Consider the following 23308-nt stretch of genomic DNA (forward strand, 5'->3'; position numbering starts at 1 on the left):
ACACAAGCTAATCTGCATTTTAACATACAAAGAAAACAAATTAATGGCAACAACCATGCTACTTAGCAATAGCAATAAAATCACTGACAATAATAATGTTTTCAAAGGCAAATTGGATATCAACAAAACATAAAAACCAATAATGTAATAATGTAATATGCTTCACAGTAGAAAAGGATATTTAATTACAGTTTAAACACATAATCAAATATTGATTAATATATGGTAAATATCGACTAAAGACCACAATACCGGCACTAACAACAGAAAGGTATTCAAGGGCTGGCAATGTAGCTTAGTGAGCAGAAAATTTTTCCAGAGTGCACAAGCCCATGGGTTTAATCCCCAGCACTGGAAAACAACAACAAGAGCTTGAAAATAAAGCAGGTAGTTCATTTGCACATGTGCCCACTCCCACATGGAGATTATAAATGATGTACACTAGAACTTGTACTTTTTAGGCTCTGTCCATGGCAATGGATCTGTGGGACTTCAGTCACACTGGACTAGTGGAAGTGAAGTATCTTTGAGTCTATCCAGAGATGTGAACATCTCAGCACTGTGCCTCAGGCTGAGTTCCTGCAAGGATTGCAAGCCCTGTTTCACAATCTACCCTCACAGATTACACCCTCCTATCTGCAGTACCCTCCTTCAGATGACAGGCAATGTTAGAGGAGTGGAAATGTTATGGTGCTGTTGTGTACATGTTTCTTTCTTTGTTTATTTCCCCTATTCTGGCCTACCTGAATGTATTCATGCCACCATCTCTTACCAAATTCCATCAGCTGCTTCTCAGATGAAAATAAATCTGTATATTATTCATCCTGTTCTCATGTTTGAAGACTATATATTACAATGGCTAAATCAAGGTAGTTTTCACAGATGGATTATTTCATACAGGTATCAATTTTGTGATAAGGGAAGTGTCAGTCAATTTTTCATCACTAGAGGAAATAGAGATAATAAATAAAAAGTTTTGTTTTGTTTTATCATTTTAAAGAAGGAGAAAAATAGAAATAAAATAGTTTAAAATCAAGCAAACAGAGGAGTAACAATAATGAATACATTGCACATTGTTATGTTCATCTTAGTTACTCAGATTGCAAGATACAGGCATGAAATAATGTCCAGACAGTATTAGCCCAAATCTTCCTTTTCAATGAACTAAGGGAAACGAGCTGTATAACTAAATACCTCCCACTGTATCTCATAGAGTTTCACCATTTCACAGAAGCCTCACCCATTATAACAGAGAAGACATCTACTGTCTTTGTAATTTTGAAGTTTTGGTGAGATTTATAGGCTTCTCTGTTTTGTCTCTGCCCTATTTGAGTATTTAAAACCCTTCACTCATGCTTCTCATCAATCATTTTCTGAATCTGCTTGCTTATGCACTGAAAACATCTCCTTTGCATACTATATTTTCTTTGTTGCTTTAGGTTGAATTTGGACCTCACATGCTTATGATTGGTGTTCCTATGCGTGCATAGCCCTGAATATTCTCTCTCTCTCTCTCTCTCTCTCTCTCTCTCTGTCTGTCTCTCTCTCTCTCCTGCTATCTGTTGTCCCCTTAGGTATTATCAGTAATTGCAATCATTTTACTTAAAGTGTTTTGAGCATTTTATACATGATGAGACTTTTCAAAAGTCTCTCGAAGGTATTTTAAATTGTTTCAAAACAGAGTTGTGTAATGAATATACTATTAGACCATTTTGCAGAAAAAGAAACTGAGACTGGGTTAATTTGTCCAAATAGACACTTACGTGGACTAAGAATTAAAAATTATGCAATGATTGTCATTCTAAAGATATAATTACTCAAGCAATTATAATTTACTGTTTATTCTCTACCTATCTGCCAATGATGTCTTAACAATACTTTTTTCAAATGAGTATCTATACTAATTCACAAGCATACATGAAATGGCTAAAATGATTCTAAAAATCACCAAGACCATAAACTGCCAAGAATGTTTAGTCACTGGAACTCTCATGTGTCATGAGTAAGAATACAGCACAATGTATTCTCTTTTATTTTTAAAATGACACACTGTGGTGTAGTCTTCCTAGAATCTTACTGAGTAATGTTTTAGTTACTTTTCTGGTTGCTGGGACAAAATGTTCAACATCCAGCATTAAAGGAGGAAAGGTTTGTTCTGGTGCATGTTTTATAGAAGTTTCAGTCTGCAGGGCTCCAAGGCAGGGTGACATGGTAGAGGAGAACCACAGAGCAGGTCGGAGCAACAAGAACTGCCCTCTTTCTGTCCCTCTGATTTCCAGCCAGACTATAAGCCTTTTGGATGGAGCCACCCACACCTGGGGCAGGCTTCTGTCTCCACTAAATCCATTTAGCTGTACCCAGAACTATGCTAACTCTCATCAGTGGACTCATTTAGTACCACACATACCCTAAATCCAGCCAGCTCCAAAAACCCCTACCAATGAGCACATGAAGCTTTGGGGGACATCTCACCATGAGCGGTAACAAGTAATAAAAGAGAACACACTGTTGATAAATGCAAAAACAAGCATGAGCCTCATAAACACAACTGAATAAGAGAAGCCTTCCATGAAAAACATCGTATACCAAGGGAATAATACTTGCTTATTTTACTGAGGAAAAAAGAAATTATAGTTCATACCATGGTTTGTTCTAAATGAATGAACACAGACCCCTGTTATTTGCTGAAATATACTATCATGAAACAGTATGAAGTATCATAGTAAAATATAGTAAAAGCTTAAATTGTAAAAAGTACATTATAATAGAAGACATATCCTCATTAATCACTCTCCAAATAATTTCCCACATTACAAACATACTTATCTCATTGTCTCACTATTTTCTGAAAGCGTAGGTGCTGTGAATAACTTGATTTGTGCTGTTGTGGCTGCCTCAGTGTCTTGAACTGGTTCAAAACATTTACATTTCTTTATCATTTAACTTTGAAAATAAGCTAGAAGTCAAACTTATACTATTTACCTGTTTGTGAAAACTGTGATATTTCCTTGAATCCTAGTCACCTATCTTATTTTTCATGGTTTATAATTATTGCCAAACCTGGACCAAGATGTTCTTTCCTTTTGTAATTGTACTCTGGCAATTGTTCTGGTCAAGAGCTACTTTGATCTGCAAGTTCTCAACTCTGTGATTTCTCTACCTTCTCAATAACTAAGATTTCAATAGTACCTTTTCTTCCTCTAACAGTTTCAGTAAGACAAATTCCCTTTATGAATAGGACAAAAACAAAACAGCAGTGAAGTTGTTCTCTTAACATTACACCATCTGTTCAAAGGAATGGAACTCTCTCTTCGTTCCTCTTCCTGTTTTGAACCTAGTAAAAGAGCTCTTTTTATTGTCCGTAGTATATTTTTAAAGGCTTAGAATTTTTGTCAGCTTCATTGGCACTGTTACAGTTTCATGCAATTCTTCTATTTGTATTTACATTCCAGTATTTTCTCTCTTTTTCTTTATTCTAAATGTAAAATTATCAGAGAAATCTCCAAAGTCACACACTTTTCTTTAGCAATACCATACTTTCTTTTCTTAAGCCTTTCTTTTTTCCTACACAAACTCTAAGTGTGAGATTCTGTAGCATATATTGGTACTTAAGGCACAAATAAACACAAAACTACCAGGATCAGGAACTTAAATGGGTATTTTCATTCACAATCAGAGAACTAATGAAAAATTAAAAATTTCCATAGCTATACTTCCTAACTGATAAGACTTGGAGAAACACAATTTAACTAAAGTTTGAATAAAATACGTCCTTTTCCACTCCAGTTACATATTTAGTTGCATCCTTCTCAAATACATCTTCAATGCCCTCTACCTGGTAACTTTGATCACAATAAAAGAATTCTAATTGATGTATTAATCACCAAGGATCTTTATGTTCTCTCTAAAGAGTGAATGTGAACCAAATTCTACATCAGCCCCTTAATGATCTCATCCTTATCTTTATTTCTTGAAAATTTCCCCATATGTTTAAAAACTTATGTTCCAGGTAGCTTGCTCTCTAACCATTTAAACATTTCCCATCAACATGAACACTTACCGTGTGAAACATAAGAGCTCATTATGTTATATTGTAACAAGATACACACAGCCACGTGAAAAGTAAATCAAGCCAGTATGGCAGTATGGAAGGATAGAATACTCATCACAAATAATTGTGAAACTTACATTTTTTTGTTGTTGTTGTTAAATAGCACAGTAGTCTTATCGGTATAAATGCATTAGATTCTTTCCAACCTTTCATCTCCTTCCTTCATATGGGGACTAATAATTTGGGAGAAGAACCTTGCATCTGTAAGTTTCTTTTGCCCTGGAGAAAGCTTGGTTTACAGCAGTGAATGTGTACTTTCTGATAATGTGCATTCTGCTTTGCCTCTTTAAGTAGTGTGTTTCTAAAAATAAGATCCTACATAAGGATCAAGTTCTACCAATATTTTAGTGAATAGATGTATGTATTTTGGTGTTAAGAAATCTATTTGCCTACTAAAAAAAAGCAGATGTTCTATTTTGGCATTTCACTAAGTGAAAAGTATGATACCATTTCTACATGGGTCTCATGTTGATCATATTTAATACCTGGTTCAAAACAGAAAATGGTCTCTTAATAGCTCTCTAATGATTGTTATAGTATGTCTAATTTTCCAAAGATTTTTGTAGGGTATCTTCGCCATGTATTGTTTTTTGCTCTTTCATGATGTTTTGGTTACAGTATTCTTGACATTTGGGGTTTTTTAATGCACTTGTTCCCCATTCGTGATTATTTAATGGAATTTTTGAACTGAATAATCAGCATGGCAAATTCTGCCATTCTAAAATATGATATCGTGATTCTTCCTGTGTGAAACATGAAGTATTCTTAGGGTTATAGTGGCATGAATGTCTGGGAGAAGTAGGCATTAACCCTTGTTTCTAATATCCTTGTTTTTTTTTTTTTCTGAAGGTTGCAACTTACTTCACAGGTGATACTGATATCTATGTTCAAAACTGTAAACAAAGCAAGGTTCAAAGAAGAGATCATGTGCCAGAAATTGTCTCAAAACCAACAGATGGGAGTTTCACTACAACCACTGAAAGGTTACATGAAATCTCGTTCCCAATGCAAACAGTTAAGCTCATGGACAAATATATGAAAAGAATGTGTCAAAATACTAGACTCAAGGTCACATAATGCAATAAACTCCAAAGGAAGGGGAAAAGGAGCTTTGCTATTTCAGTTTTTAAGTTGCAAGAGAGGACAATAGATTTTAAAGACCACTGGTGGCCTCACTGAGGTGAAAGGACACAGTGGGAATCCTGATAACACCAACAGCTAGAATTTATGTTATTGGGTAGCCAAGAGTACAGAGTTATTCACGCGAAGAAAATTTTGGATGAGGGCAGATCTGTTCATATTTTCATGAAATTTGAAAAATGATGTCTAGAAATCAATCCTCTCAGGTTTTTTCAGCATCATATTTTATTACCTTATGCAATAAGACAAGAAAAACACAAAAGATCTAGAGACAACAAATGAAGATATGAAAGTCTACTTAAAAATACACAATACTCAATGCAGACCATACAAAGAATGAAGAAAAAACTCTTAAAACTAATAAATAATTTGACCAAAGTTACAGCATACAGGGATAATACACAAAAGCCAAATGTTTTACTGTATACCAGCATTAGAATCCAAAATTAAAATCGCACCATTTATGATTGTACCAAAAAAGTGATATATCTATACACATCTAACAAATGTAAGGAAAATTCTGGATATAATTAAAGGGATCAAAAAATGAGGTAAATGGAAGGAAAGAGATTTCAGGCCATAAACAGAAAGACTGAGTATTATTAAAAATTTAAAATAATCAAATCAAAACAAAAATTTTATCATTTACCAACTTTTTTCTTTTTTGAAATGTGTTTAAATTAATTTTATTTGTCCTTTTTTAACATATATAAGCTTCACATTTATCATGAGGAATTTGTTCATCTTAATTCTTGTTTTTCTAATTCTCTTCTGTTCTCTTCGATCCTTCCTGCTGCATTTAGAAAACTTTATTTCTGTTGTTTTCCTACTGTTCTTTCTTATCTTTTTATTCCATTCTCCTCCCCTTCCTTCTCCCTTTTTGGTCTTCCCATTTGAACATTTTTTTCCTATTTCACAATATTTATTATATACATTTTGGTCCTTAATTACATTTTCAGCTTCTCACACCAAAGAAATAATTTGCTATTTACATGTATGCCCAATTTATTTCATTTGAGAGTTTGATCTCAAGGACCATTTGTTTAGAAAATTTAGGAAGTCTTAAATTTATCATTCTTTATGGTAGAGTAGTGCTCCATTGTATAAAACGAACCACATCTTTTTTGTCCGTTATTAGTTAATGGGCATTTGGGCTGTTGCCAAGATTTAGTTATTAAAAACTGCTGCTATAGTAATAGTTGTGTATGTATCATTGTAGTTTGTTGTTTTTAATTCCTTTGGGAAGATACCAAGAAGGGAAATAGCTGGGTCAAATGAAACCAATAGTTTCAGGTTTTTGAGGAATCTCCAAACTGTTTTCCAGTGTTTGCATCAACCTACAATCCCACCAGTAGTGAAAAAGTGTTCTATTTTCCCTGTTAGCCTGGCCAGCATTTATTACTGTTTGATTTCTTATTGGTAGCCATTTTTTCTGGAGCAAGATGAAATCTTGAAGTTAGTTAAAACTTAGTGGAGTTTTAACTAACATTTCTTGAGTGACCAATGATGTTGAGCATTTTTTCATATATTTGTCATTTGTATTTCTTCACCTGAGAAATGTGTATTTTCTTCAAATGCCCACTTTGGGATAAAACCTTTAATTTGGGGGGGTTCTGATTTTTTTAGTTTTTTTATATATTTTGATATTAGTCCTTTGTCTGAGGAATAGCTTGCAAAACTTCTTTTCCATTCTGTGGGTTTTCAGTTCACTCAATTAATGATTTCTTTTGCTGTGCAAAAGCTTTTTAATATGATGAGATCCCAGTTGTTGATTCTTTGTAATATTTCCACAAAAATAGAATTTTATTCATAGTCTTAGCCTATCCCTTTGTATTCAAGAGTTTTATTTATTTTATCTTCCAGCAGATTTAGTATTTCTGTTATAATACTTAGATCTTTGATTCATTTAATTTTGTTTTAGAGTCTGGTAAGATATATGGATTTAGGTTTTTCTTTGGCATGTGGAAATTTAGATATCCTAGGACCATTTGTTAAGGAGGCTTTTGTTGTAGATCTTTTGCTAATGACAGCCAAGTGCTTTTGATGCTGTTTCTGTATCTTTTATTCTGTTCCATAGATACTTCGGTCATTTGGGTTTTCTTTTTTTCCAGTGTACTGTTGTTTTTAATCATGGTAGTTTTGTAGTGTAACTTTCTCTCAGGAACTGTGATGCCCCTCGTCTAGTCTTTTTGTTGCACAGAAGTGCTTTTGCTGCTCTAGATCTCTTTGGGTTCCATGTGAATTTGTGGATTATTTCCTCTAGTTTCATAAGATATTCTTTTGGTATTTTGATCACTATTGCATAGAGTCTGTAACGGTTTTGAAAGTATGGACATATTTACTATATTAGTTCGGCTTATCCAAGAACAAAAGATACCTTTTCATTTTGTGACACCCTCTTCAGTCCAACCTTTCAGAGTTCTTTCTTGGTTTCAATATAAATGTCTTTTACTTCCTTTGGTGGATTAAGTTCCAATTGTTGCATTTTTCTTGATGCTATCATGAGAGATGTTGTTTCCTAATTTCTCTCTCAATGAGTTTATTACTTATATAGAGAAATGTTATTGATTTTTGATTGGTGACTTTATATACTTCTATGGTACTAAATTTGGTTATTAAATGCAGAAATCTTTGGATAGACTTTTCAGGTCCTTTATGTAAAGTATGATTTTATTATCAAATAATGATAATTTCACTTCTTCCTTTCCTATCTTTATTCCATTTATTTCTTTCTCTTGTCTAGTTTTTCTAACAAATGAGTCCAAAACTATACTGAATAGGAGTGATGAGAGTGAGCATCTTTGTCTTGTCCTGATTTTACACTGAAATCTTAATTTTTGACAGTTCAATATGATATTGGCTGTTGGTTTAGCAGAGATGGATTTTATCAGATTAAGGTAAAGACATTGTATTCTAATTTCCTGAGAGGTTTTCTTTTTTTTAAATCATGAATATGTGTTGGACTTTCTGAAATCCTTTTAGTGAATCTACTGAGATGACCATGTGTTTTTTGCCCTTTGTCCTATTAATGTGGTGCTTTGCATTTATTGACTTGATTATGTTGAACTATCCCTCAATCCATGGGATGAATCCTACTTGGTCATGGTGTATAATTTTTTGTGATAATTTGCTACATTCTGGTTTTCAGTATCTTACTGAAGATTTTTGCATCTAAATTCATTAGGGAAATTGGCCCATAGTTTATTTTCTTAATTGGGTCTTTTCTGACTTTGGTATCAGGGTAATGCTTGCATCTAGGAATAAATATGGGGATTTTGTTTTCTTTTTTATTTCATTAAAGAATTTGAAGAGTACTGACATAAGATCTTTGAAATTCTTGCAAAATTCATGAAAACTGGAATTTTCTTTATTTGTGGTTTTTAAATTATTTTTTTTAATTTTATTGACTAATATTGGATGTTTTAGAACTTTATATATACTTGATTCAGCTATGTATCCAAGAATCTATCCATATATATCTAAGAATCCATACATTTCTGGACTGGGCATATAGCTCAGTGGTACAATGCCATCTGGGCAAGTATAAAGCCCTGAGTTTGATTACTGGTACAATAAATATCTGTCCACTTTTCTGAATATCCATCATCTTTGAGTACAGGTTTTCAAAGTCGGTACTGATGATCTTCAGGATTTCTAAAGCTTATGTTGTGATTTCTTCTCTTTCATTCCTAATAGCATGAATTTGTGTCTTTTCTTTCCATTGTTTGAAAGATTGGTAAATAATTTTGATGTTTTATATAATATTTTGAAGAACAAACTCTTCAATTCATTGATTCTTTTTATTGTTCTTCTTAGTCTAATTTTCATTAATTTCTGCTCTTTTCATAAATTTCTCCCTAATATGAGCTTTAGATTTAACTTGTTCCTCATTTTCTAGAAGTTTGAGGGTCAATGTTAAGTTATTTATTTGAACTCAATTCATTTTTATGATGAGGGAATTCACCTGTATAAGACTGCCTTATAGGACTACTTCCATTGCATTCTGTAAGTCACAGTATGTTGTATTGGCATTATCATTCAATTACAGAAGCTCTCTAATTTATTCTTTAATTTTATTTCTGACCCATTGATTTTTCAAGGGAGTATTGTTTAGCATCATGTTTTGTTTTGTTTCATTTTGTTTTGTTTTGTTTAAGGAGAAAAAAAACAGAAAAAGGATACAGGTAATATAAATTTAAAAAATAAACAGTAAGAAATCACTAGTTAATAGATTACATATTCTCATCTTAGAAATAGTTGTCAAGTTACAAAATTGAAGCATATACAGTGGACTTTCAAACAGTGAGAGTGCAAACAGTTTTGTTCAATTATCCAAAAAACACTCAGTAATATGGTTATCTATCTTATACACTTAAATATATATGCAGTTATAAACTTTAGAGCACTTTCTTTTCTTTTCTTTTGTACAATCACAATTACACATTTTGGGTTTTATTACTCCCACAGTTTTTATTACTTTTTTTTGAAGAAAGTAAAACCAAATGCAACATATCAGAACAGAGTCAGTCAAATCAAAAGGATGAACATAATAGATAATGTAAAAACAAAATATAAAGTGATCAACCATGGTTACCATACTGCCTCTTGCTATTTTAAAAAGAATTGCCAGTTATAATAAAATTGAACTAAACAGTAAAGAATAAAACCAAAGCATTGGAGACATTACAGAATGTTAAAAGAAAATAATAGTCAACCGGAATGGGTGTCATGATGATTCTTATTGTCTTCACAGTTATGCCTATACTTTCGAACTTGGTACTATCAAGCAAAGCAGAATAGGGGAAAATCAGTCAAAACAAGATGGTGAGAGCAATACAGGATTTCAAATCAAGTTAATAGGAAACCAAAGTAGGTTATTATAATGTATCCTGCTATTTTTTATTTATTTTTCCCTTAATTAAAAAAAAGAAAAAGAAAAAAGTAAATAATTTAAAAAGGGGGGATTGAGATAAAAGAGGGCATAGCAACAGAACAGCGCAGGTCAAATCATAACCATTTAAGCAAAATAGTGTTTCACCACAAGATATCCTGACATAAAAATAGTTACCATAGTGTCTCTTTCCTTGAAATCTTTCAGGATAACTTCTTGTACTTTAGCACCAAACATATCAAGACACTATAAAACCATTCAAGAGAATGACATTATTACAGGGTATTTAGAACTAATTAACAGAAAATAAACAATAGTTTCTGTACAAACTCCTTATCTATAAAAGTTTTTGCTTATATTATCATATATAATAAAATCTAATAAGATACAACCTTTTAAGACCGATGGAGACAGAATACAAGTTTGATGGGGCTTCAAAACAAGATGATACTAAATCAGCACTAGCTATTATGATGTCTTGTTTTCTCCAAAATAGCTGTTCCTACCTTCCAATCTTCTCTGCCTCATTTCTGTTGAGCTGTTTTTCTGTCGTTTGTTGTCAGTTTGTCTTCTTCATTTCGTTTTCTGCTCCATTCATTGTGGCATCTCTGACGGCTTTTAATATTCTGTTCTTATATTGGATTTCTGGAATTTTAACTGTAGTAATAATCAAGATTTGAAAACTAAAAACATTGATGCATTACAATAATGAAACAGAAGATATTCCAACATAATATGTTCAAGATATGTGGATCAAAAACAGAAAAAATCAGAAAGACAAGATAAACTACACTCGTATTATGTTTAGGAGACATATAATTAATATGTCAACTTGCCCAAAGAAATTGTGGACTTACACATTTTTGATAAAAATCTTGGAGGTGGTTTTTGAAGGAATTAGTGATATGTTTTTAAAATTGAGTTGAAAATCAAAATTACTTACAATACATATTAGGGTACTGTTCCTTAAGATTAATTATGAAGTCCTGAATGGACAAACATGAGATGATGTTGGTACGTAATTGACTTTAAATAAATAGAAAAGAACAGAGACTGGAAATAAATTCTTCACTTGTTTGATGAGGTAATTACACTGAATTTTTCAAGTATATAGATAAAGAAAAGATTTTCTTTTCAATAAAGCATATGGGAAAAATTTTACACATGTAAAATTATGATCATCCTTTTTTAGTTACTAAAGGTAATGCAGAATGGTAAAACCTGCACAGATCTTACAATTAAGAGCTAAAATTATTAAATACATTTTAGAATATACATAATAAACTCATTTGACTATGAATTAGGTAAATATTTGTTATATTAAACTCAATGAATGAACCATAAAAAATGAATAATTTGGCCTCATCAATTTTTTTAAATGTAAAGAGAAACCATAACCTGGTAAAATACATTTATGAAACAAGCATAAGATTTTAGTTTATAATATCTGTATAAAGATAACTGATAACTCAGTAATAAGATATGACAGATTAGAATCTTGTAAAACATTTGTTTCTTAAATGCACAATAGAGTTTCAGCTGGGGTGCACACTATAGATAGGTGAATCTAGCACCTGGATCAGCCTAAAGCCACAATAACAATACAAGCTAAGGGCTGGTTCACATCAATAATCCTTGGTTATTTACCACGAAGAATATAGCACACAGCTGGTCTTGAGGAGAAATTTGGGTAATTGGCCCCTCCTCTTTACTATAGGACTCAACATCTGTGTAAACATCAGCTAAAAGTAGGACTCTAAGACGCACACAATGGACAGTCAAAACTAGCAGGATTGAAAAGACTGAAATATTAACCCCAGACGTGAAAATGATAAAAAGAAAAAGAAAAATACTATCTCAAATATCCACCGCATCTGGAACAAGCACAGGAGACATCAAAATATAGGTCATTGGAAGTCACACGTGAAATTTCTGAAGGGTATCAAGTGAAATACAGAAAGAGTCATGAGGCTGAAAAATACCATCCCCCACCACTTAAAGATCCAAACCAAATATGGGCATCTGAGATGAACATGCATTTCCCAGATGAAGAAATATAACAAGAAAATAATAAATACATAAAGAAATGGTCTGCATCACTTGTCATTTAAGAAATGCAAATTAAAGCAACACTGAGATTTTTCTTACTCCAGAAATAAAGGCTGCCACGAGGAAATCAACCAATAACAAATATTGGCAAGGCTATAAGAAAAAAGGAATGCTTCCTCACTGATGGTGTGAGTGTAGACTGGTACAACCAATGTAGAAATCAGTATGGAAATTCCTCAAAAAACTAGGATTTGGAGGTCCCATTCAATCCAGTTATTCTTTCAGATATTTTCCCAGAAGAATTGAAAACATCATGCCACAGCGATACATGTGCACCCATGATTATACTAGCACACCTTATAATAGCTAAATCTTGAAAACCACCCAAATGCCCATCAACCATAGAATGGATAAAAGTATGTGGCATTTTTATACAATGGGGTGTTACCCAGCTATAAAGAAAGCTAAACCTGTGACTACTTCATACTCATAAATGAAATAAATCAAACTCAATGTGTGTAAATATTATGTTGTCTCCATAGTGTAAAAAAAATTGAAAAAGTAATAAGATCCAAAATGTACAATAGATATTGTAATAATGAAAGTGAAAGGAAGTGCCCCACAAGAACAAACAGCTGGGACAGAGGAAAAGGAAGAGGGAAAAGATTATATACAGAATATAGTATATATAGAATATAGTATATATTCTATATATATAATATATACTATATATAATAGGTAACCATACTACTAATCTCTGTAGGTTTGTCAAAAGAAACAGTTTGTACTCTCATTGTTAGATTGTTTGATGATTTTTTGTGCCTAAATCTTGTAACCTGAGCCACTACTTCTAAGATAAGTATGCAACACATTAACTAGAGTTAATTTCCTACTATATTTTTGAAATTTATCTGCATTTGAGTAAGCTTTATTACATCTATTCAGACTTTGTCACTTCTTAAACACATCTAAGTGACTGGAATACAGTGTGTGCCTTTATTGAAAGCAGAGTGAGGGAGTGTGTGTTGTGTGTGTGTACCTGGGGCTAACTTTCAGGAAATATTGGGAAATTAAAATAAAGACAGCTACAGTAGGGGCTGAGAAAATACATAAATATAAATTTGTCTCTTACACCGAGAGATAACTTTCAATATAACTAAATACTGTTATATATTTACCTAGCTTTAAGGTACTTTTTAATAGTATCACTACATTTGAGTGTAAAAATCCTATACTAATAACTTCAAATTATTTTAATTTAAATAAATGACTCAATAATGCAAAAGTCACCAAAGATGCTTCCATTCCTTGTAGTAAATGTGTTGCATAGAAATGAAGTTTATTCTGAAGAGTGAACCCTTCCCCATCAGTCATTCTGGAAGAGGTTATCCCTAAAATAGGAAATGATTCCAGCAGAGGCATTCCTCTCCCCCAGAGTCCTGAGTGCTGGGATAGAGGAGTGATTTGCAGTCACATCGAAGAAAATAGCAGGAGACAGTTTGTGAGATTGAAGGTTTACTAAAGTATTAACAAGAAAACATAGAGTTCATTGAGATCTACTAACAGGAGAAAACAGACTCCTGAGATGAAAGGCTATCCTAAGAACCAGAAAGTTCAGAGATTGGGCAAAATAGGAAACTTCCAGCTCTGCTGGCAGCATATTGGGCAGGACAATTTTGTCAGGGAAAATTCAAAGTGTAAAATGGTGGCAGGCTGAACTGCAATACCCTACAGAACTCTGTTCTGCATTTAGTTGTTGCAGGGAAGGGATTTTATACAGTAAACTACACAGCAATGACAACATTAGTTTGTTTTGCTCTATTGTACAGCCAACATTTTGTGTACACTTGACTTTGCAAGCAGGCAATAAAATAGTTTATACAGGTAGCACTAGATTTCCCAGTTCCCAGTGACCATAATGATACTTGTTCAAGACATTCTGATAGCTATACCCTTACAATGCTGTTTTGATGGAAAGAGGCTTGGGAACGTAAAAGAGATGTTTCATGGATATGATGTTAATTTTTTTACTTTTTCTCACGAGTGATACAAACTGTGGTAATTGGACTGAAAAAGATATTTATTGTTCTGTATGTCTTGCAGAGTGGGAACTGGAATTTCAAATAGAAATAGGGTAGCAGGCATCCTGTCTTAAAGTGGGCACTCCTGTTCTAATTGGAAAGAAAAAATGTGAATCAGAAAACTTATAAGGTACATTTACACGCACCCTTTTTCTTTCCCATTTTACCTCTCCAGCTTCAGTGTGACTTATCAAATTTCAGTCTCATATGACCTGTCACTTATCCAGTCCTTCCAGCTTCTAGGATTCCTTCCCTACCACGTTCTCTCTCACAATAATGCATACAAATTTTCTTTTTTAATAAACTTCACGTTTCCTATAGATACAAAAACAATTATTACAAATAAAATATATAAACAAACATCTTGCCAAACATACCATCAGTATGTTAATTATAAGTTAACCAAATAATGTAAGAGGCATAGATAATGTAATTAAGCAACATATGTGCTAAACTAAGCAAAGAGCTACAAAAATTAAGGAACAGTTACTATTCCTAATCCACACGTTGGAAGCATGCCACGTTTTTGATACACAAAAAATTCATGGGGTTTGTAAAAACTGAATATTTACAAGTTTTTAAAATGGACAATCATTGGTGTCACTTTTCCTACCTCTATTTGGACTCTCTCAGGAAGCACACATAAAATCTACTCTGATCTCTAGGGTAAGTGATGAACTGTATCTTGGCAAGATCTACTCCAAACTGTCTTTCTGAGACTATATCCAAAGACTCTGATACTTTGTTTTTCTTATGCTCCTTTCACTCTATCCTAAGTGTATTCTTCTACCCACAGTCTTTTACATTTCCAGCTCCATGTGTTTTAAAAAATCATTTATGACTGTTACTTGAAAATCTTCATTTGATCAGAGTCTCTTTGCTCCTGGAATTCTGGATTATATTTTCTGATGATATCATTAAATGATACCAGCAAATCAAGATAAATCTTCACATGAGAGTCAGCATCTTGCTTATAATGTTATAGGTAACACTGGACTCTTTGAAAATAGCAACTGAATATTTCCAATAGTATCTATGAGTTCCTGAGTTTATCTGCTGAAAAATAAACACAAAAAGTGCTTCTCAGAGTCTTCCATCTGTCTGTGCCCAGAGTCTGTCTCTGGTTGGGTGGAACTCACTGTGCATTCCTTTGCCTGACACTTTGTTTCCCTAGATTCAATTGTGTGTACTCATATATAGCAAAAGTTTCAAAGTGCTTCATGCAATTTTTTTTACCTCAGTTTTATTACTCTGTATTACTTTATCTTTAATTCTGGTTTTTGTTTCACCTACAATGTATAACAACTTAAATTCTTTATCACATAATAATTTTATGGTTTTCTGAATATTTTTCTCTATCTCATCATCTGTCTTATTCTTAGTAAAGCTACACTTCAGCAATCAATGCTGAAAAATTGCTACACCTTGTGAGAGACGATGCAAAAGGAAAAATAGCTGTGGAATGAAGTAGAACCTCAAGCTTCAGAACACGTTTTTATTGTACCAATTTACTCTTGTTTACTCAGATGTGTTGTTTGTTCCTGTTGTAATTTAAACATTTCAAAGTACTTTACTGCTTCTTGATGACATTTAAAGGCATTAGTGACAAAACTCTAGAGCTAGCTACTAAATTATTTTCTTTTTTTTTTGTTTGCTCACTGTTTTATATACTGCTCTTCTTTTTCTTCTCTGTTCTTACATAATATTACATTTGAGTAAATATTATTTCTAAATTTCCCTTTGTTTTTTATTCAAATTGATTCATTTCTTTCCTTATGTCCTGCACACTCCTTTTTTGCCTTTTAGAATATCAATTTGTATCTTTTTAGATGTGTTTCTACTACTAAGGTCCCCTAGCCTGACTAGTGTAAAAACCTAAAATGACAGAGACGTTAAGAACACAACAGATGTGAAATGATGTACATTTTAAAATAGTTACCACAAATTCACAGAAAGTTTTTCACATTCAAGAGGAAAGGATCACTTCTGTGACTTCTCTTATGTCTGGTACTCTGAGACAGACTGAAGTTGTCTTATTGATTATGCATGGGATAGGTAGAGTTAATTACCTCTGACACAGTACAAATGAAAATGAGTCATATTTTCAATCTTAAACACATGATTCATAGACTTCCATATTCATAAGAAAAATAACAAGCAAATTTATTATTTTTAGAAACTTCCCTTCTGTGATGAGAATGTAGGCACAATAAATACAATGTACTAAACATGTTAAAAACTGTCTTGATGGTAATTGGTGCCGGGCTTCAAAGACATTAATTTCTGTGCTTTAACGGGTGTGTCCCTAAGAAGCTTTTTTCAAAGAGATGCTAACAGCTCCTACTTGTATTTTAAGACTAGTTTTGCATCTGCTGATTAATTGGTATCTACAGCTGAAAAAATTGGAAGTGAGGCTAAGTTTTTGTTTTCATTTTTGCTTCTTCATCTCTTGGCTTCCTAATTGCCACCGCAGTGTCACAACAATTGCTCTTGCGCATTTGTCTTTCATCACTATCTTTAGAAAGAGTGAAATAAGCATTTGTTTTCTTGGTCATAGTATCAGTCAGTTTTCTTGTTAGTGGGACGGAATATCTGACATTTGCAATTTTAAGAAACTAGCTAATGGTGTCTGGCTGACTGGCTCCAAAGTAGAAAAATAATAATGTTAGTACATGGTGAAACAAAGATGGTTAGTTTACAGTGGCCAAGAAGAAAAGCAAGGAAACAACGCCACAGATAATGGGGCAATGGACCATATATAGACCCTGTGTTATGCTTCTATGATCCACTCTGACATACTTATCAGTATATTTTACTAAACTTCTGTGTGACTCCCAAGCCAAACAAAATGACATTCCACATTAAATGTTAATTTTATACTCAAATCTATTTCCTTTATTGTACTTAATTTTTAAATAAAGACAATAAGTTCCACTTAACATCATATAACTGTCTTGCATACAACCAAAAAATACCTAATTCCTTCTCCCAACATTCAGCAGTTCCAGCATTTTTTATAAGTACAAGTCAAAATGTCTTTGGAGACTCAAGGCAAATTCTTAGCTGTGAACCTTTGTAAAAATCAAGAGAAAGTTATGTAATCTGAAATTAAAATGGCATAAGGTAAACATTCTCATTCCAAAGGAGAAAATAGTGTGATAGAAAATAATTGGACCAAATCAAGACCAAAATGGAGCAAGGCAACAATTATGTCTTATAGCTCTATGTCTGGCATCTGGAGCATAAGTTGGTGAGATATAAATTCTAAAGGGTTTTGGGAGCTCCACCCATATAGTTTTGCTGTGTGCAGCTCATGTGGCTCTTCTGTCAAGATGGCTTCATTCATGACCTGCAGTTCTTTGGGGGCTACATTACACATGGCTGAAATATCAAACTTTTTGGGATCTTCACTGCATATTGAATTAAATTCCTAGAGCCATATTATCTGGCCTTTCAGGACTCCCTCTAAAACATGTGTGAAAGCATCCATAACACCTTATGCTTTAACCCTTCCAGAACTAGAAACATATGTTTGATTTCAAGGTCTACCAATAGCACAAGCTGAACCCCCTCGGACCATGGTGACCATAGCCTCTAAAACTATGGATGTTTGAATTCAGGGAAATGAGTACCTAGGTGGTCCTGAGTGAACAACATGCCCTGGTGCTCTCTTCTCAAAACAAAATATTTCAAAATGCTTTTTCCTTTTATGCACTAAAGCCTGTAGGCAGGCAGGGTCTGACCAATTCCTCAGAGGCTCTTGAAACACCTTTCCTATACTCCTAATGTAAAATTCTTGGTTTCTTTTCAGTGGCAGCAATCCTTGTCAGCAACCACATTCAATTTAGTCACAATTCTAGATGCACTTTCTTTCTGGCCCAATTGTGCAATTTTAACATCTTTGAATTCTGCTTTGTGATTCTGATTCTTTTTGTAAATTTGAATGAACAGAGTCAGCATTGCTCATGCCATGGCCTGAACATTGAAGAGCCTTGAAATTTCCTCTTTCAGAGTGATACATTCACCAACTTTAGAGCCAATCTTATATAAATATTTAGGGCATTGGGAAAATGAAGATAAAGATTTTTGTTGTTTTGGTTTTGTTTTTGCTTTTTTTCCCCCAGAATATAATATGAATGGTCACTAGTCCACTTCCCAGTATAGTCTCTATTTCCATTGGAGGACTTCTGGGCCTGGCCTTTACTGTCCTCATTCCTGTCATCATTCTGGTTTTTTGTGCTTCAACCCACATTATTGACATATCTCTACTTTTAGGATTCTAGGACAATTCCACCACTTCTCCAGTTTGAAGAAGAGTCATAATTCAGCTCATGGTTTCAGGGGATTCACTCCATGGCTGGTTGGTTTCAGGGCAGAAACATGGTAGAACACAGATGCTTAGCTGTCCAGGAAGCAGAACAAGAAAATAACACCAGAGAGAATGGAACAGGTAACCAGATATTGTCATATCTCTGTCGCTTACCTACATACCTATTAGTTTGATTTACTAATCAGTTTGCTAATTAGTTTGCTTTACTGATACTCTGGTCAGTTCCCAAGCCAATGAAATGGACAATCTACTTTAACTATCACAATCATTTAAGCCTACATATCATCTTTAGGTACATTTTAAAATGATCAAAAAATTTGTGTTTCAGCATCTTTTTATTTGACTGGTTGAGAAAAGGTACATTAACTTTTATGACAATACCGTATTGAATTTTGGTAAATAAATTGTACTTTCAAGAGAGGTAAAGTCTAATCAGGAAAGAAGGGCACAAAATGGGAAAATTATATACTAATATTGACAAATTAATAGATGATTTGCTTCCTATTAAGTAGCATATGTCTCATGTGATTGAAAAGTTGTTTTGTCTGATAAAGAAATTTTAGATAATAATTTCTATCCAAGCAAAGATTAGGGATAATGCTTGTTCTCTCTGTAAATTACCCTACCTAGGAAATTCCCAAAACACAACATAATGGAAGACAAATTGGGTTGTATGATAGGATCTGAACAGAATTTCTAATTCTTTTTAGATATGTAATTTTGGAAATGTCTTTAACATCTCTGAAAATCAAAGTTTAAATCTAGAAAAAGAAGATAATTCTATATTCTGAGACATTTTAGAAGCTAATAAATTCAGTAACTAATATAAAATAGTATGTTTGATACATAACTGAGTCCAACAAATCACTATTTTCATTATCAAGGATTCTTTCTATATTGTAAAAGAAAACTTCCTGGATATTAGGGAAAACTTTGTTGGAGAAATACCTAAATACAATATGATTGATAATGTATTAAGTAAATTGTGCTGAAATTTTAAGATTAGAAATTATCATAGAAATAAAAATATATCTACTTAAGTTTATATCACACTGCCATGTAAATTTCATCACAAACAATCTTTCAATGTGCTTTATCTTTTCTTTATTCTCTTCCTTTTCTCTTAGAATTTCTCACACTAGTTTATTCAAATGTTCAGTTTGTTAAGCCTACTCTATTTATATTTTAAAGAAAAGTCATCTTATTGCTCCTTGATGTTTAACTTTGGTTCTCTATCTCTTTCTTCTTGTAGGTACATTTATTGAAAGTTACCCCTATTCATCCTCTCTCTCTCTCTCTCTATCTCTCTCTCTCTCTCTCTCTCTCTCTCTCTCTCTCTCTCTCTTCTATCTCTAGCCTCTTCGTCTGTTCTTATAGACTCCAAGACCTTGTCCAAGACACTGGTGCCTAATCTCTGTATATCTTCCAGTGTCTATGAATGACACTAAACCTAGATGCTAGTGGATTTCTGCACTTCCCCAACCAGGTCTGAGGCCTCTTTGAAATTCTAAAAATTCCCACTCCTCTGTAACATCTGCCTTTCCATACCATTATTTCTTATTGCTTTGTTTAGTGGGCATACTAATGTCCTCTTTTCCTGATGCCAAACAACCCTTTACCATTTCTTCTTCTTCATCCAGTGTTCAAAGTATCACTGAGTATAATTCAACAAAGTTTCAAGATATCTTCTTATTCTAATTCTTTTCTTCCCTTTTATATCTTACTCTGCTTACATATTCATGTGTCCTCTACACCTTCTGAGTCTTTATAAAGAGTAGATTTATTTACTTCTTTATCATAACAAGATATAATCAGATGTAAATATTACCATTAATAATATGAAACTGAATCTCTACCTTCACCTTGCTATCAAATTTCAACTTACCCCAATAATAATATTTATTTTCAAGCAAATGCCCAGAAGTCTTTCTTGATTCAATGCATGTTCCTCTCAGCAAGCCTTTGCAGCTCCACAATTAATGCGTGATTTGAGACGTACTTGAGACTCAGTGTTGATCCTCGTGCTCAGCCCTACTGTTTTAATCTACTTCTTCTCAGGGCACCTGCAAAAGCTCCCTGCCTCCCCCCTGCTTACATTGTTGCCATACTGGTATTTTAAAAGGCAAAAATTTTAAAAGGCAATTCTTGTAAAAATTACAAACGTTGTAATAATACTTTACTAGGGAAAATACCCACAGCTGTTTCATTACTTGCCTGGTTCTTCAGGACACTCTTCTGTGCCATTTCCAGACACCACTAATCTCCTTTCTAATCATAGCATTGATTAGTGCTTTCTCTGTGGCAGCTACACTATACATCTTTTGTTTGTTTAACAAATCAAGGATATGCCTACCCCAGGATATTCCCTGGGCCTGAAATCTCTTGCTTAAGATCATTTACTCAGTTCTATACTTAATTTTGATTTTAAAATAATCTGCTTAGACAGGTTTTCCTGTGCTATCTTATTAAATTGCACCTGGCCATGTAAACCTAACCATGACCTTGAACCACTTGCATCCTTACTACACTGTATGTCCTTCAAAATGCTTATTAATAAGCAGAATTTGCCATGTGTTTGTACATGCTTAATGTCTTTCTACACCTCTAGAAAGGTATCTCTAAGGAGAAGTCTCTGTCTATCTTAATCACCATTCTAACAGTTCTGGGTATAGCAAATGCCTGATAGATGGAATTCAAACTATCAAGTTTTTGAATAAGTAAATGCTATTTGGTTTATTCTCTTAGACTTTGGAATATGATATCTCTTTTATTTTATTGGGTCTACCTTCATGAAATAAGAAAATCAAAACAGCAACTTGTGTTTCCTTATAGCTCTGGATCTCCACTCTCCTTAACAATCTTACTCCAAAGTAAGTATTCCCATCACTGTGAACAGCAGGTAGTGTAGGCTGATACTATCAATCTGTCTCATGAACGCAGAAGAGGTTTCTGCTGTTGCTAGTTTTCCTCAAACTTATATATCTATTGAAACAGAGGAAGTTGTAGGGGCTCCACCTCTCGGACACCAACTCATTTTCCACTGCAGCCACTAAACCATCTTTCTAAGGAACAAAGTTTGAAATGAACAGCTTAGAGAAGGATTAAAATTTTGTTGTAGATTCCACAATAAATGTGGTTTCTAATCATTCAAAGGTGGAACAAAATAACTGATGGGGAATACATAATATTGAGCATTAGGATAAAAAGATAGGCTGATTTGGATTAATCTATTTTGAGTGGATGTAAAGGGGTTTGTCTGGGGGTATTAGTTAGTATTAGTTGGCAAATACTGTCAAAACATTAAGGAGAAACTTGATAAGCCAAAACTAATAGTTTCTGGAAGAAAATATATATTAACTTACAGTGGTTTTACAGAAGATTTTTACAACATAAGAACTAAATATTAGTGTGTCATATTTGACTATATAAATGTGATTTAATGCTTATAATTTTGACATATTAAGCAACTGTGCTGTTAGACATTTCTACTTTATTCTGTTTATATTTATTAATTATATTCTGAGAGATTCAAAGGTCCTGTATGAAAATGTGGAATATATTTTTAGTGATAGTTAATGCATAAACATGATGAATTCTGCCAATATAGATTTTACCGTAGCAGATTGCACATTATTTATAGGACAACTGTCTGAAGAAAAAAAGAAACTCTTAAAAACTTGCTATAAAAATATTTTGAGATATGGTAAAGTGACAAATTCTATAGATAGAAAGATAGGCAGATAGACGAGCAGAAAATTGTATTCAGTCACTTTAAGTGAAAATAACCACAGCTACCAATGAGTTGGTAGCTGACCTAGTCTATGCTACAGATATAAAGATTATTGAGTTACATTGTCTTGTCTTTAATGAATATGCTTTTTAATAAGTTGCTAATGAGGTGTACATTTTCATAGTACTTATCACTGATTAAAATTTCCCAAGCACTTGGTGAGCTTTACAAAATGTTCTCATAAAGTGAGTATGTGTGTATGTGAAAAGATATAGACAGAAAGATATAGATATAGATATATACACTATAGATAGATGTAATGATTGACCAACTTTTTACGTTGTATGTTTACCTAAATCATTTATATATAAAAGATCCAGTAAAATATTTAATAAACATAAGCATCAAAATATAATGTAAAGTTCAAAAATATAAACTCATTTTTGACAGATATGCTTATTTTCCATGAACGAGAGCTTTCAAGACTATAGTCTTGTAATCCACAAGCAAGCCCCCAAACTCAAGTTCCAAAAAATGAGGCAAAAACATTTTTAAAAAGCAGTGATGATTTATTTTACCCTGGGCCCAGCAACACAGTGCAGTTGGAGATTGCAGAAGATGTGTGTTGCTCCTCTATAGTTAAGTACGTATCACAGTTTACAAAGTAAGGGTTATGGGCATGGATCAGGAAATCTGCTAATAAGGAACACCTTTGTTTTCCTTAGCAGAGAACAGAGGTTTAGCAGTAATTAAGAATTCTTTGTCAGCTTATTTTAGCACCACACGTGTTATTTGTAGAGGGCAACAATGGTTAACATATCAATTAGATAAGATTTTACAATTATTTACAGAGGAGAGCATTGATTAACATATCAATTAGGTCACCCAGAGGGGGAAAGAAAATGCATACAGGACAGCAGGTGGCATTACAGGTACTTTGGCATAACACAAACATAAGGAACAATAACTAAGCTCT

This window comes from Cavia porcellus, unplaced genomic scaffold (assembly GCF_034190915.1).
Source record: "Cavia porcellus strain 051 isolate PalLab524CR breed Dunkin Hartley unplaced genomic scaffold, mCavPor4.1 scaffold_21, whole genome shotgun sequence".
NCBI classification, from domain to species: domain Eukaryota; kingdom Metazoa; phylum Chordata; class Mammalia; order Rodentia; family Caviidae; genus Cavia; species Cavia porcellus.